The sequence below is a fragment of the Cibotium barometz genome, chromosome 33, assembly GCF_041138505.1.
Source record: "Cibotium barometz isolate CiBa-2024 chromosome 33, ASM4113850v1, whole genome shotgun sequence".
Classification (NCBI taxonomy): domain Eukaryota; kingdom Viridiplantae; phylum Streptophyta; class Polypodiopsida; order Cyatheales; family Cibotiaceae; genus Cibotium; species Cibotium barometz.
Genome location: NC_141078.1, coordinates 4,783,799 through 4,799,006, shown reverse-complemented (window position 1 = coordinate 4,799,006; position 15,208 = coordinate 4,783,799).

Below are 15,208 nucleotides of genomic sequence, written 5' to 3'. Positions count from 1 at the left end.
ATGCCCCCCTTCCTGATGTAGATTCCGTCCTCGGAAGCTATGGTATGGTAAGCTCGAGAGGGTTGTTGTGGTAGACCGTCTGCAAAACAGGGAAGTAGAGTGAAGGTATGCTGGAATTCAAAAGATATAAAGTGTATAAATTCAAGCATGTGAGACCACAATGGATGTTGCTATGAGAACTTAGTTTAAGGGTCACATGAGTGAGCTAGTGTAGCAAATTAATAGGAGTTTAAAATTATTGAAAGGAATTCAAGAGTTAGCAAGGTGTCAAAGGTTAATCAAGGTTTATAACTGGCCGAAGTCAAGGAAAATAACCAAGCTTAATAAATAAACAGATGACCACACTGTGTCTACTCTAAGAACAAGTTAATACCACGCGTCTAGGGACACAAGAAACATCAGAGTTATAGGAGCCTTTTACCTTTATTTTTTTTTTGTTTTATGCACGTGACAATTTTTACACACAATGGCGACCTTCCTAAGGCAAAACTAACATCGATCCTGGTACCATGTTTAACACAAGGCATTATCCAGGAATCTATTAGCTCACTTTAGGCAAGGCTACCCCCTACCAACCAAGGCATCGGTCTAGAGTAGAATACTCCTCGCCTACCAAGTATCAATAAGGCGATAGGCCAACATTAAAGCACATTATAGACTTGTATTGCCATTTATTGTAGGCTTTTTTTTTAAAATCTATTTCTTTTGATCTTTGCTCCTGAACTATAATTTGTCTTGCATCCTTTCGACAAAGGGGTAATAGCTATGTCCTAGAGGTCAACACACACATGGCCAGGTGTCAAACATTAAGATGGTTTGACCCTAGACCTAAGACAATCGTATTCCAAGGTTAACTAAAGATATCATGCTGGGCCTAGGAATATTTCCAATAAAGTTAAGCTCATTAATGATTTACACTAGCATGCAAGCAACTTCAAAAACTAAGTAGTACATTGACAATTTCCATGTGGTCATGCCTTATAGTTTATGAAATTAATTGAACAGTAAAAACGAAAGAGAGTGGGTATGGAAGAATTACACCTGTAATTGGAGATCTCCTTGATTTGACGAGACAGCTTGCAATTTGATGTAGATATATTTTGATGAACGTTGCGGCAGTCTCAAGACTTGAAAGCGAACCCACGTCAAACTTTTCAACCTGTTCAATCAACTAACAAGCACTATACCTCGAGAGGCACATCAGTGTGAAAATTTCAAGACTTGTTTAAGGAATCTAAACTAGAAAAAACTTGAAAACGCTAACCTACCTACCAGTCACCACACTACTACTGAGGATACGGTAAGAGGATGTTGTAGAGTCCTGGCTCTAGCCCTAAGGCTAAGCCTCTATCCGCATCATCCAAACAAATAAAGTCAACCTCAGTAGTGCCATGAGTTTCATCCGTCCATTCATCATTGTCAGATATTTCCTTTTCATTTTCCCATCCACATAAACTCATCAAAAATGTAACCATGCGAGGATAGTCATCTTGTGGAAAAGGAAAGTATTGGGCTATCGGGGATATGTCCTCTACGGAGTAGGGGTCAGTCATGGTCAATAGGCGAATTAGCCATTCTAATTCCTCAATATTTTCCTCTCTGGCTAGTACATCTATATGATCCCATTCAGTTTCAATTACAGGATAGCACATGTGAAATATCTGAGAAAGGTATAGATGATACCATTCAGTTTCAATTACAGGATAGCACATGTGAAATATCTGAGAAAGGTATAGATGATACCTCTCACCAAAGGTAGGAGTGGATGAAGTGTATGATGATCGTACATCTGCCATATCTGCAAACACAGACATAGCATCAGTAGGTTTATGATAGGTCAATCTAATTCTTGATTGTATATATGGATATTTCTGTTTTTAACGTGCTCTTGCTCTTTTTACTATTTTTTGCTTTTCTTTTCTTTTCTCTTCTGTGTATAAAGCTATATATATACATCCCCTTGAATTTGGCAATTACATGGTCAGGGGAGAAGGTTAAGGAGGAAGCATTAGAATGTCGAGCGCGTGAGTACATGCTCCCCCTTTCCTTGGGTAGATCATATTATTTGCAATGATGTTGCAGCCTCTTGGAACCAATTTGTCCAGCGGGTCATAGGTTGTGATGTGGGCAGATAGCTTTTTATGACCCTTGTGGCCACATCCAATTGCAAAGATGGTAGTGTACGTTCCCATTGACGAATGGAGGAAATGGTTTCCGATGATACTATTACAAGGGGAGACATAGACTCATCGGTTTTTTGTTGGGTGTTGGCAAGAGTAGGTGTAGAGCATGTAGAAACTTCTATATCAGCGTGTGCCTGGCATGAGGAGCTAGAAGCTTCATGTGGCTCCCCCCTTCCTGAGCTAGGTGGTAATGATCGATATCGTTTGGGAATCCAAACTAGCTCTGGAAGAAGTGGTGTGGAGCACTCTGTTACCTTTCCCTTACCACGATCTTGAATTATCGTTGGGGTGGCAACAATTGGTTTGCAAGGTTTTACAGGTGATGTAGAGGGATTCAGCTTATGTTTAGGGACCCAAATCTGGTCATTCCCCTCGTAGTACCCTTGGGCTACTAATAATTTTTTAGGGATCCATCCCGATGTTACATTGCCCTTTCTCGGGTAGGTAGCTGCTTTCCTTTTACGAGGCTTCTTGGTTGGCTGAACGAGATTGAGCAGGAGAAGTAGCTGTTAACGAAGCTTTGGGGACCCATTTGTATGTACTCTTTGGCATAGTAAGTGAAGCTTTAGGGACCACCTTGCCTGTTTCCACTCTTGGCATTGAAGCGTTAGAGGGGTGGCCAACAGTCGAAGATGGTTTTGCCACTGGACTTTGTGATTTTTCGTTATCTAATATTTGAGTGGATGACTTAGGTGCGGGATTTTGAGCGGTCAGACCTAGTGTTGGTTCTTGCGTTGTGACTTGTCTGGTTGCCCAATCGATATTGCACTTGGTGGCCATCATCCATTTGCACCCTAAGATTACAGTCCCTTCCATGGTACCAGCAGGCATAACCAAAAAGCTTTGAATTATGGTTCCCTTGTCATAGGCAACCGGAGTGTGCAGAATTCCTGAGATAGGGGTTTTCTTCTTGTTGATTCCTTGAACTTGGATAGAACTCTTGGTTAAAGGTGGTTTTCCCAATTGACACCACACGCCATATGATAGCAAATTATGTTGAGCTCCTGTATCCAATAATGCATTATATAGCACCTCCCCGTAAGGACTCTGTAACTCAATTGGGTATCTTAGAGGTGGGTCAGATTCCAGTGCATCCTCCTCTGCTTCCTCGAAAAATACTTACGTAATTCCCAAGTTGGCTTCTCGTTGTCGCCTAGCACGCTGTTGACGTTCTTTGGCTTCAACTCTCGCTTGTATCTTTTTAAGCTCAGCTTGTTCTTTAGCTGCCTTCTTTTGATGGATTGCATGTAACTCCTCCTGGCCTAGGGGATCATAGTATCTTTTGAATTTACTCCCATTAAGGAATCCAATGGTTTCAACTCCGTCGAGAGTCTCCACTCTAATGGTACCTTGCGGGGTAATTTCACATACTCTATATGGTCCCTTACCAGCATATTTGAGCTTCTTCTTTTCGTTTCGCACTCCATACATCAGGACTTTATCCCCAACTTTGATGTCCTTGTCCTTTAGATGGCGATCAAACCATTTTTTCCTCCTATCCTTCTCCACAAGGGCATTGTATACAGCCAATTGTCTTTCTTCATTTAGCCGCTCAAGGATATACAGACGTTCTGCTAAGGGATTACCATCCCAACCCTCTTGAGTAGCAACACGAAGACTTGGAATGACAAATTCCCACGGCATGACTGCTTCTTGGCCATATACCATTTTGAATGGTGTACAATTAATAGCCACTTTGTACGCAGTACGATAGGCCCATAAAGCTGTCGTAAGCTTTAGATCCCAATCCGTGCGATGAGCTTTAACTGTCTTTGTCAAAACAGAGATTAATGTCTTGTTTGTACTCTCGGCTTGGCCATTCGCTTGCGGATAATAAGGAGTAGATTTATGATGGGATATCATGAAATTTGTTGTGAGCTCCTTAATCACTTCATTTATAAAATGCGTACCATTGTCGCTCACAAGTTCAAAAGGACAACCGAATCGTATGATTATATTTTCAAAGAGGAACTTGGCTGTTGTCCTCGCATCTGCCTTACGTGTTGCTTTTGCTTCAGCCCATTTGGTCATATAGTCAGTGGCCACAAATAATATAGCGAGATTGTGTGTTTCAGGCCGCTGGACTAATTGGACCTACAAAGTCTAAACCCCACTTTTCAAATGGTTGGTTTACTTTGATCGGATGTAGGGGCATCTGATCTTTCCTCTGGGGTTTCTTGTATCGTTGGCATTCATCGCAACCCTTCACAAAGAGTGATGCATCTTGGAACATAGTGGGCCACCAATACCCTGATTGTAAGATCTTTCGCGCAGTTAAGTCTCCTGAGAAGTGACCACCGGCTACGCCCATATGTGCCTCTTGCAAAATGTATAGATACTCATCCTCTCGGGCACAACGCCTAAGAACGTCATCCTTTCCTCTTTTATAAAGAGTCCCGGCTATCAGGCAATAAGGTTCGCATTCTTTGATTAGCTTTCGAGCTAGATCTTTACGAAGCTCCTTGGGTGGAAAGCCATTAACCAAAAAGTTAACAATCTTCTCACTCCATTCGGGCATTGTCTCCACCATGAACAGGGAAGTGTCAGGTAAGTCATCATCAACCCCCGTAGGAGCCTCACCATTAGGTATGCGAGACAAATGATCAGCCATAACATGTTTTTTGCCAGGTCTCACAACAACAGTGAAATCAAACTCAAGAAGAATCAATAGCCATCGTGTGATTCTTCCTGTGGAGCATGGTTTGTTTACCAGATACAACAATGCTTGATGATCCACATAGAAAACAAACTTGGTGGCAAGGAGGTAATAACGAAATTAATAGCTCATAGGCACGGTCACATTCTTCGGTCCAAATAAACTCGATGAGAAGCTTATACAATGGTCGAGCTATCTCGGCGAAGAAGAGAATAAACCTTCGATAATAACCAACGTGGCCCATAAAGCGTTGGACTCCCTTGTAGTTGGTGGGTGGGGGTAATTCCAGAATGACCTTGATTTTACTCTCGTCAGTGGAAATCCCATTTTTGGACACTATATGTCCTAAGATAACTCCGTGTTTAACCCAAAATTAGCATTTGAAAGGATTCAAGGAGATGCGATATAATCTACACCTTTCAAATATCTTTCGTAAACACATCAAGTGCTCGTCCCAAGAGGAATGAACACAAAGATCATCTAAGAAAGCTTCACAGAAGTCCCTTAGATATTCCTTAAAGGCCGTGTTTATCAATCGTTGGAATGTTGCAGGTGCATTGGTCAAGCCAAAAGCCATGACGCGAAAGGCAAACACTCCAAACTCCGTGATAAATGCTGTTTTAGCTTGGTCCTCGACTGCAATTGTGATCTGATTGTAACCCGAGTACCCATCTAAAAAGCTATATGCCTCCTTGCCTGCCACTCTTTCAAGCACATGTTCAGAATATGGCAAGGGGTAATGATCCCTTCTAGTGGCTGCATTAACCTTTTTGAGATCAACGCACACTCTAAGTTTCCCATTCTTCTTTGGTACGATGACTATCGGAGACACCCATTCTGAGTGCTCAATAGGGTATATGAATCCACATTTTACAAGCTTTTCAATTTCCTCTTGTACAATCTTTGCGTACTTAGGATTCATTGGGTAGGGACGTTGCTGGACTGGTTTAGCAGTGCTAATCATTGGAATCGTGTGTTGCACCACCGAGGGTGGAACACCCTTCATATCATGATATGTCCAAGCAAATATGTCCTTGAATTCTTTAAGAAGCTTCGTAAGTGCAGCTTCTTCCGCCTTGGTGAGGTCTTGAGCAATAAAAACTGGTTTAGACTCCTCACCCAGATCTGCTAAGTCTATCTCCTTGACTACCGCAGGGCCATCGTAGACACCGCTACTCCCATTGGTAGGCGTTCGTTGGGCTTTTGTGTAGACTACTTTACGTTCCCCTGTGGTGAATGATTTGAAATGCTCGGGTGCAGGGTGTAAGTCTACTGGTTCTTGTTGTGCCCGATTTTTTTCTTTTAATTCCGCCTCCTTTTGTTGTTGAGCCAACTCTTGGTTTTGCCGCCTTCTTGCAGTACGACTTAGTTTTGGCTTCTCTTCGATTTCTAATTGGGCGACGTCATGAGGTTGCGGAATACACCACATGACACTTTGGAGGTATTGTCCCCAATTATCCGCTATCTTCCGGATGAGCATCAATGGCTCCTACATAACTAAGCCATTCTGCAGTGGATCTCTCCTTATTTATTGCAGTTCGTACATTAGCTCGATAGCGTTGGCGCTTATGTCTCGTTTTCTTCTTACCAAGTTTTTGATTTTTGTTTCTATCAGATTCGAACTCACTTGGTCGATCTTCACTTTCGGATGAACTGCAGGAGGTCATTGTCCTAGGCCTTAAGCACCTTGCTTCCACATTTGGGTGAATATTTGATTCATTTTTCCCATCAGGCTCAGGGTCAGTTTCTTCTTGAGATTCATACTCAGAGTTGCATTGGTCAGAGTCTTCGCTACTTTCAGTGTCGGTGGAGTTTGCCACGTTCTCGCCATCAGGAGTCAAGTGCATAACACCTATCATGTTTATTGGCACTAACGGTGGCATATCTTGCCCCTCAGGTGTTACCCAGCTTGTGCCTCTATTCCCCCATGTGTCTATGGTTGCCGCTAGGTGTACCCAATCCACGTTATCCGACTGTCATACCCGGTAGGACATCCATATAAGGAGAATCTTTCCCATCATCAGTCTCTTTTTTGCATGTATAGCAATACCTTAATGGGGCGGAGTGAATAGTGGTATCTGATCGATTATCAATGATAACCTTGCTTCCTAAAGGATGTGCACGACCATTCTCAAGATCAACTCGAATGAGAGAGTCCTGGAATTGTAGGTAGACATGGTTTTTCGACCAGTCATGCACCATTTGTGCTTCCCTCATGAAAGGACGTCCTAAGATCATTTGATATGACATAGGATGCTTGGAGAAATCCATTACAATGAAGGTATGTTTTACCTTGTATCCCAGGACCTTGATCTTAAGGTCCCTTAACATTCCAATAGGTTTAGCTATGGTTCCGTTTGCCATCTTAACCACTATGTTTGTGACTTCGAGGTGAGGCCTTCCCATAGATTCCCAACAGTTTTTAGTCACAATGCTCACTCCAGCACCACCATCAAGGATTCCCTTTAGAGTTAATCCCTTGGTAGTAATGGGGAGGGTGGCATTAGATTCGTCACCTTCAAAGTACTGTCCCAACTTGTTCACAGGTATTTCCACGACCGAATCTTCATCAAAGTTGGGTTGTAGATCCCAATGCTCCCCTTCATCTTGAAGCGTGTCGGGTCTATCCATATTTGCAAATTGTGGTAACCCCGCCTTTAGTTCTCCATTGAGAAATGCCCGAAGAGCTAAGAATAGCTCAGGATCTCCGTATAATTTGGATATGCTCGTGGTTCTGATCTCAGAGGACATGAAATCCATTAGCTTGGACACATTCAACGGTACTTTTCGAGACATCGCCCCTTGACTAGGGACTGGTGAAGATGGAATCACTTCCTCTTCGATGGGGTCAGGCATTCCCTCACTAAACATTCTTTCCAGCAAGAAGGGTGTTTGCCCACTTCCGGATGTCCTATCCTCACTTTCTTCCCAAATGATACTCGGTATAGCTAACGGTTTATGGTTCCGGTGAGGCTGAACTTGCGTAGGAAACACTGTGTCTGGAATTTTGATTTTTCTCGGGTTTGGCTCCAGTTCTCTTTGTGTTTCTTCCACCAAACCCCTTAAGTGTTGCACTTGTTCAATCTCCTCAACTGGGTTTGGGTAAGTTCCAATCTTTTTCTTGAGGGTTTTTGGCCCACGTGGCTTGTCTTGGGGAGTCTCAGTCAGTTTGGGTGGTCGAGAGGGCATTAACTGACTTGGTTGTGGGGCCGAGGAAGTTTCCTTCTGTTTCCCCTTATTTTTGTACTCGCTCGATTCTCCTTCATTGAGCTCCCGAGTGGGTTCCTCCCTTAAGGTAGTGGCTTTGGTCCCCATGGTTTCTATTGAATCAGAAACGTCTTCAGGATCATTCATATACACGGGGTCGTCTCCTGTCCCTATGTTAGTCTTTGAACTGGGCTTGGAGCTCGTGGCATTAAGCGATCTCTTTCGCCGTGTTTTCTTTTTCTTTGCCTGAGCGATTGATGCAGTATCCCTCTCTTCAAGAATGTAGTTTTGATTTTGAAGCATTGACCGTGTAACTACATTCGCGGGTACAACGGGTGTGGTTCTTCGTGCTTGGTTGGTGACCTCAACCGAATTCAATGGCGTAATCTTGGGTGCATTAGGATTATGTGGACATTGAGCGATCAAATGATCTATGCCACAACGATTACATGTAAGTACCGGCATTCCCGATGTGCTCGCTTGATTTGGTTGCATCTGAGTAGCGATCTTCTGTAGCCTATTAGGGCACTCTACTACACGATGTGGTCCACCACACTCGTAGCATTGAAGAGGTGGTCTCCTCGCCAAGGTATTAAGGTTTTGCCCCCTTGTGGTGAGAGCAGCCGCTTGATATACAGGCTTAACTTGCCCGAAATGATCCTCCATGTAGTATTGGGGAATCATTTCAAACGTATCAATCCCGTATGGAACAGTGGGGTCTATCTCCTCTTCATAATCCCCACATGCACTATGTGACTCACAACCCATCTGGTTTACAGGGGTAATCCTTGGATATGGAGGTTGTGGTCCTAGCACTGGCGGTGGTAACGGCACAGACTGGACTACATTCGGGTTCCTTGGAACTATGTGCTGTGACGGTTGCTCGATAGGTTGTGCAGGCATTAGCGCGGGTACTTGAGGTGTGTTTGACCAAGCTAGTGGTGCCTGGTTTGCCAACATTTGCTTAAGTGTTAGGCAATCTTTAGATTGATGGCCATACTTACCACATGCATTGCAATTTCCATTGAATTTGACTCTAAATGTGGGACATTCACTCGTGCTATGTGGTCCTAAGCACACCGAACACCATTGTTGCTCTCTCCTTGGGTACATATGGCTATTCTGAGGAGCTCGATTACCCCTAAAGTATTCTTGGAGAGCCTTAGTAAGGTCGGTCACAGACATTTCAGATATCTTGGGCTCCTTGGCAATAGGTTTTACCGTCATTGGCTCGTGCCCAGATACTTGCGAACTAACGGATTTTGTTTCTGAAGACACCTTTTTACCTGCAATCATCAAGTTGTCTTCTAACTGGATTGCATTGGCAGTGACTGCTTCCCACGTTGTAAGACCTCTAATGACTAGGCCATTGTAAATGTCCTCGTGGCGCAATCCTCGGATGAATCTATCGAGGAGTTGGTTGTTATTGAAGCGTTCATCGGGAGTGCAGCGAGAATTTAGATGCTTCAATCGACTTATAAAGTCTCTCACTGACTCCCCTTCCTCGCGTTCAGCTTTTTGGAGTTGAGATGCTACTCCCCAAAGCACACCCTCACGTATGTATTCTTTCAAGAACAATCTCTTGAGAGTGGGGTAGTGAGTGCGCTCTTCAACCCTTAAGGTTCGATACCAATCTCCGGCCTTCCCACTTAAGGTTAAGCCTAAGGCTTTACACTTATGCAGCTCATTGTGCTCTTCCAAGGAATCACACACGTGTTCAAAGACTTCAATGTGCTTCCTAACATCCTCGTTACCACTGAAGTTTTGAGTGAGCTTAGCCACTTGTACTGCCTTGCTTCTAGGTTCTCTCTCAGCCCCGCATGTTTTCTGCAATGGATCGTCCGATCGTCTGAGCAAATGCTGCGAGATCACCTAAGTGAGCAGGCATAGTTGGTGGAGGCACTTCTGGGATAGCCTGGCTGATAGGAGTTGGCGTTGGTCTGAGTATGTTGGCAAATGACGTAGGATATGATATGTAGCTAGGCCTAGCTCCTCTTGGATAAGGGTTGTGATAAGGCAGTCTTGGAGCATACGCCATTGGCATACTAGGAGGCGTAGGAGCTACATGGCCATGAGTAGCAATAGGTACATAAGGCCGATAGGCACTACCATGCACTGTTGTAGGTACTGTTCCACTAGGTAGTGGTGTCGTACTAACTACAGTGGTAACAGGTGCACTTTCTGTCATGCTCATCATTGGGGTAGGCATTGTGGATTCCCTAATGGAAAGTTGAGCCAAGGTTGGAAAGGTAAAGTTACTGCTCGTGGGCTCAACCTGCATTGAGACTCCAGGCGAAACAACATATGAAGGGTCTATGGGACTCACCGAGGGAGTCTCCAATTGTGATAGGGTTGGTTGTTTGGCCTTGCCCGTATCCAAAAACCTCATAGGGCCAGTGGAAACTAGGTCCACTCCCCTATTTTGCCTCTCAATTTGGATAATTCTATGAATAACATCACATATCATGTGTTGTTGCTCCTCTAGATTAGTGGCGCTAGATGTAGATCATAGGACTTCTAACCAACCTACATGGTATGTGTAACCCGTGTATAGGTCCGTTAGAGTCTCTGTGTGTAGATCATATTCCCAATTTTCATTGAGAAATATCCCATCTAGACTTGGTGTGCCAAACGGTTCTCTTGAAGTGGACGCAATGTCACTTCTTATGGATTGGCTTCTAGGGACCTCTACTTTAGGAAGAGTATCGGAAGGTGGTAGCTCAGCAGGGCCCTCATTAAACGAAGTGGGTAGAATATCCACATGGATACTGTTTGGGAGGGTAGGGTCTACATAAGATGTGAATGGCGAATCTACTACCCCTCCTTCCTCATTTACTTCGCTTGTCGCATGTTCAGAGCGTGTAGCTCTACTAAAGGTCTCTATTAGACGACTAAACATGCTAGATCCGGGTTGTGGGACCCACACTGGCATGTTTTGGCTTGTCTCCTCAGGGTTCTTGGTAGGGTGCCCTTCCATGGCTTCTGAGTCAGAGGATGAGTCACTATCCACTATTCGTGGATCTTGGGTTGCACTCCCTTGGGTTCCAGCCGAAGGCCAAGATGCCAACGTGGAGGGATGGTGTGAGCCTGCGTAGACTGAAACGCTTTCTAGTGGTTCAGGCTCTAGCACCCGACTAGAGCGTAGATGCATGTGACGTGGGTACCCTACGTGCGTTGGTAACTACCCTTGAAACTCACACAAGTGGTTTCTTAGGTGTTTTGCACCCCGTTTTTACTTGTTTTTGTGTTGTTTTTAACCCGTTTTTGACTCGTTTTTGACCCCCTTACTCACGGTCAAACTTGGACTAAGGCGTGTGATAGCTCGAAACGAGCGTATCGTTCAAAGGGTCCTAGTGTGCTTTACAGCACCGTGTTCGCCTATCTAGAGCTCCTGTAGTCCTCAAAACAGTCCGTTTCCTTTGGGGGAAAGGGGCAAAAGCCTATTTGCTTGTGGAGGAAAGGGTGAGGGCTTTATCCCACATGCTCACTTTACTCCTTGGGGAGTGGGCTACATATAGGGCACAACTTCCCATAAGCTCTCACTTGAAAGAAAGCTATGGAGGCTCACTCTCCTATATATATATATCAAAAGACCGAGACCGAGGCCGGGGTCGTGGGTCAATTGGGGTTCTTTCTTTTCAAAATTTTTTTCTCCAATTAGAAAATCTTTCCTCTCCACATGTTCGGTTCTTTCTTTGAAAATAAAATTTAATTTTTTATTTTTTAATTTTTTTAATTTTTTAATTTTTTATTTTTTATTTTTTTTGTGAGATAAGTTTTCTAGGGTTTCCTTAGGGTTCAGCCTTGGCCGCGGCGCAGTTCGCACACACAGCACAGATCTGGGGATTCAGAAATCCCTCTCACACGCAGAAACCAGATAACAGAACGCACGCCCACACGCGGAGCGAAAATATAACAAAAGAAACAGAAATGCAACACAGAAACACCTTAACAACAAACACACAGTCGCTTTCCTACAGTGTAGATTAAACTTCACACAGCAGCCGAGCTGCAAACTGGAGCTTGGTGCAGGGCAACTCCCCAGCAGCGGCGCCAAAAATGTGCGCTTTTGTCGCACAGGTCGTAGCTGGGGACTTGCCGGGCACTGTATGCGAGCCACGAATGGCTGCAAGCATACAACCAGGAAAGGAAGCTCAAAACAGAATGCAAAAGGTGTGTCACTCACCGCTTAACTGCCGCCTTGAAGGATTCTCGCGTCGCAGCCGTGAAGGAGGAGCCGCCGTCGCGCCGCTCTACCGCCTCTCCGCCGCCGTGCCGCTACACAGTGCTCGATCGCTCTCTCACTCTCTCTCTCTCTCTCTCACACACACACACACGCAGGAGAAGGAAACCAAAGAGATAAGGCAAGAGCACTCTTGTATTCACAACACATGAGAATAAGGATTTTAGGGTTACATTTGACTCTTATAGGCGACTTGGCCATTCACACTTGGGCGCCCAAACATGGCCGGCCGACCCTAACCCTTATCCTACTAATATCCAAGGTGCGCCTCTCGTCGGCGATCACCCAATCCCTTCATCCTTAACATATGGTGCCGACAAGCCCGGCCCATGACTCAGAATATTTAAATTAATGACGTAAAATATAGTACGTCGTAATGTCCGCCATGGGTTAACAAGATGTGATAAGAGGTGTATGAGATGTGATAAGATTTGATAAGATGCGTATAGAAAGTGATAGGATGTGATAAGAGGTGTATGAGATGTGATAAGAGGTGTATGAGATGTGAAAAGATGTGATAAGATGTGTATGAGATGTGATAGAATGTGTTAAGATGAGTTAGGATGTGTTAAGATGTATATGGGATGTGTTAGGACGAGAATGGATGTAATATGGTTGTATGAATGTGATGTGGATGTATACATGTAGATGTATATGTATGAATGTGAATGTGGATGTGGATGTGGATGTATGGATGTAGATACGGATGTGTATGTATGTATGTGGATGTGTATGTATGAATGAGGATGTGAAAATGGATGTATGTATGTAGATGTGGATGTATGGATGTATGGATGTATGGATGTATGTATGTAGATGTGGATGTACGTATGTAGATGTGGATGTATGGATGTGAATGTGAATGAAGAGGTGGATGTGGATGTATGGATGTAGATACGGATGTGGATGTATGTATGTGAATGTGGATGTATGAATGAGGATGTGAAAATGGATGTATGCATGTGAATGTGGATGTATGAATATGAATGTGGATGTGTGGATGTGGAAATGGAGGTATGGATGTATGAATGTGGATGTGGATGTATGCATGTAGATGCGTATGTATGAATGTGAAATTGGATGTATGATGTGGACGTACGAACATGGATATGTATGTAGAATAATGAATATGAAGATGTATGTGAGATAATGTGTAGTCTATATGCGTGAATGGATGAGAACGAGTACACATTGAATGGAATCTGGAATAAGTAATGTGGTCCGAGAGTGGATAATATGGAAAGACAAGAGTTCGTTATAGAAACTGTATTTTGTGACTGTTTGTAAATGACTGTTTTATGTCAAGAATGCTGGAGAAGCATTTTGACCGTCTTGAGGATTAAGGTCATGAAGACCGAACTGATAAAGTTGCAACTGCTGCTGAACGGAGAGTCAATGGAGGACGTCTCGCGTAGCAAGGTCGATCGAGGTCTTGACCAGCCTCGGTTCGATTTAAATGGTGAGCTTCCGGTACAGTGGATGAGGGACCAAGGAAGCGGCCTATGAGTGAAGCGCTAGGTCGCCTGCGAAGGATCCTAGAGGGTGCTGACCATACGGTGCTCGGGCTCTGGGTCGCCGAAGATACCCACACGTGCATCGTGGAAGATATTGGAACAAGGAGTAAGAGTTGTTTTCTGAAACCGAGCATGGATCTAGTTGATTGACCTTGCTGGTCCTCAACGGATGAGTCCATGGCTCTTTTATATGGATCTGTGGGTTGATCTAGCTGATCTTCCACGGAGATTCCATTCTATTATATGAATATATTGCCGATTACTATGAGCTAGGAACTATGGAAAAGGCCCCTGAGCGAACAGGTGGTGAGCGTTCTGGTTGCCAATGATGCCATAAGTATACCAATGAATGAATGACTGGAAATAAGGATTCAACCAGAGACTTGAGGATTGTCATCAGTGACATGATGGTTTTATTAAAGGATTGTTTTAAAACTAGTTGATGCTAAGAAAAAGGCAATTTCATATTGGGTGTGTAAGTGGTGTGACTAGTTTTATGTTTGCATGAACTTCCGGCTAGGGGGCCTTGGAACTCTTTTCCTTGGTACCCGGGACAAAACCTAACCAAATTCTTAATTGGATCCCATCACTACAGTGGTTGGGCGGTTGGCTAACCCATGGGATCGGATGGGGTTAGGCTGGTGGACTGATGGATCCGTAAATCGAGATTTAATTTCTATTATTACGATAGATGAAGTAAATTCCGGATAGAAATTGTTCTATGGATAAGAATCACCGGCTGTGCCTCTTGATGGGGAAAAAAGCGTTGATCCCAATGATCCAAGTGCAAGTTTATTCCTTGATTGACCAAGTACCGTTAAAGGTGCAGTCAGATCAGTTGATCCGTAATGATCTTGACTACGTTAGAGTAAAGAGTTATCCTGGTGGAATCGCCCGTGCTTCCGGGTAAGGGAAGTTTTTCCGGGTTCGGTTTTGGAAAAACTGACGGATTAGTCTCTTGTCCGGATATCTGTGGATGAGGCCCCGAGTGTGGGTCCCTGCCCTGCGCATGAAGTGCTACTTTCGCTGCTAGTACCACGAATCCGTCGCATGGTGGGGACAGGGATCTCACAGAAATACTAACCTTCAGTTGAAAAGCTGTTTGAGAGGATGTGAGATTATAAATGAAGAGTGGATAAAATTGATTTTTTAAAAGTTTAGGCAAAAATTAAATATGAATGACTAGTAACAATTCTAACAATCTTGATTAAGCGAACAAGTCTAGATGATGAAAGATTAATTTACATTTGAAGTTGAAATAGACTTGGATAATAAACATGAAACTTAAACGTAAGAGAGTCGTACCTTTTATATATTCGATTGCAATGATACTCTACATTGAGAAAATTGAGAAACAATGCGAACGGATTAAAATATAATTATTCTTCCAAACATAACTAGGATT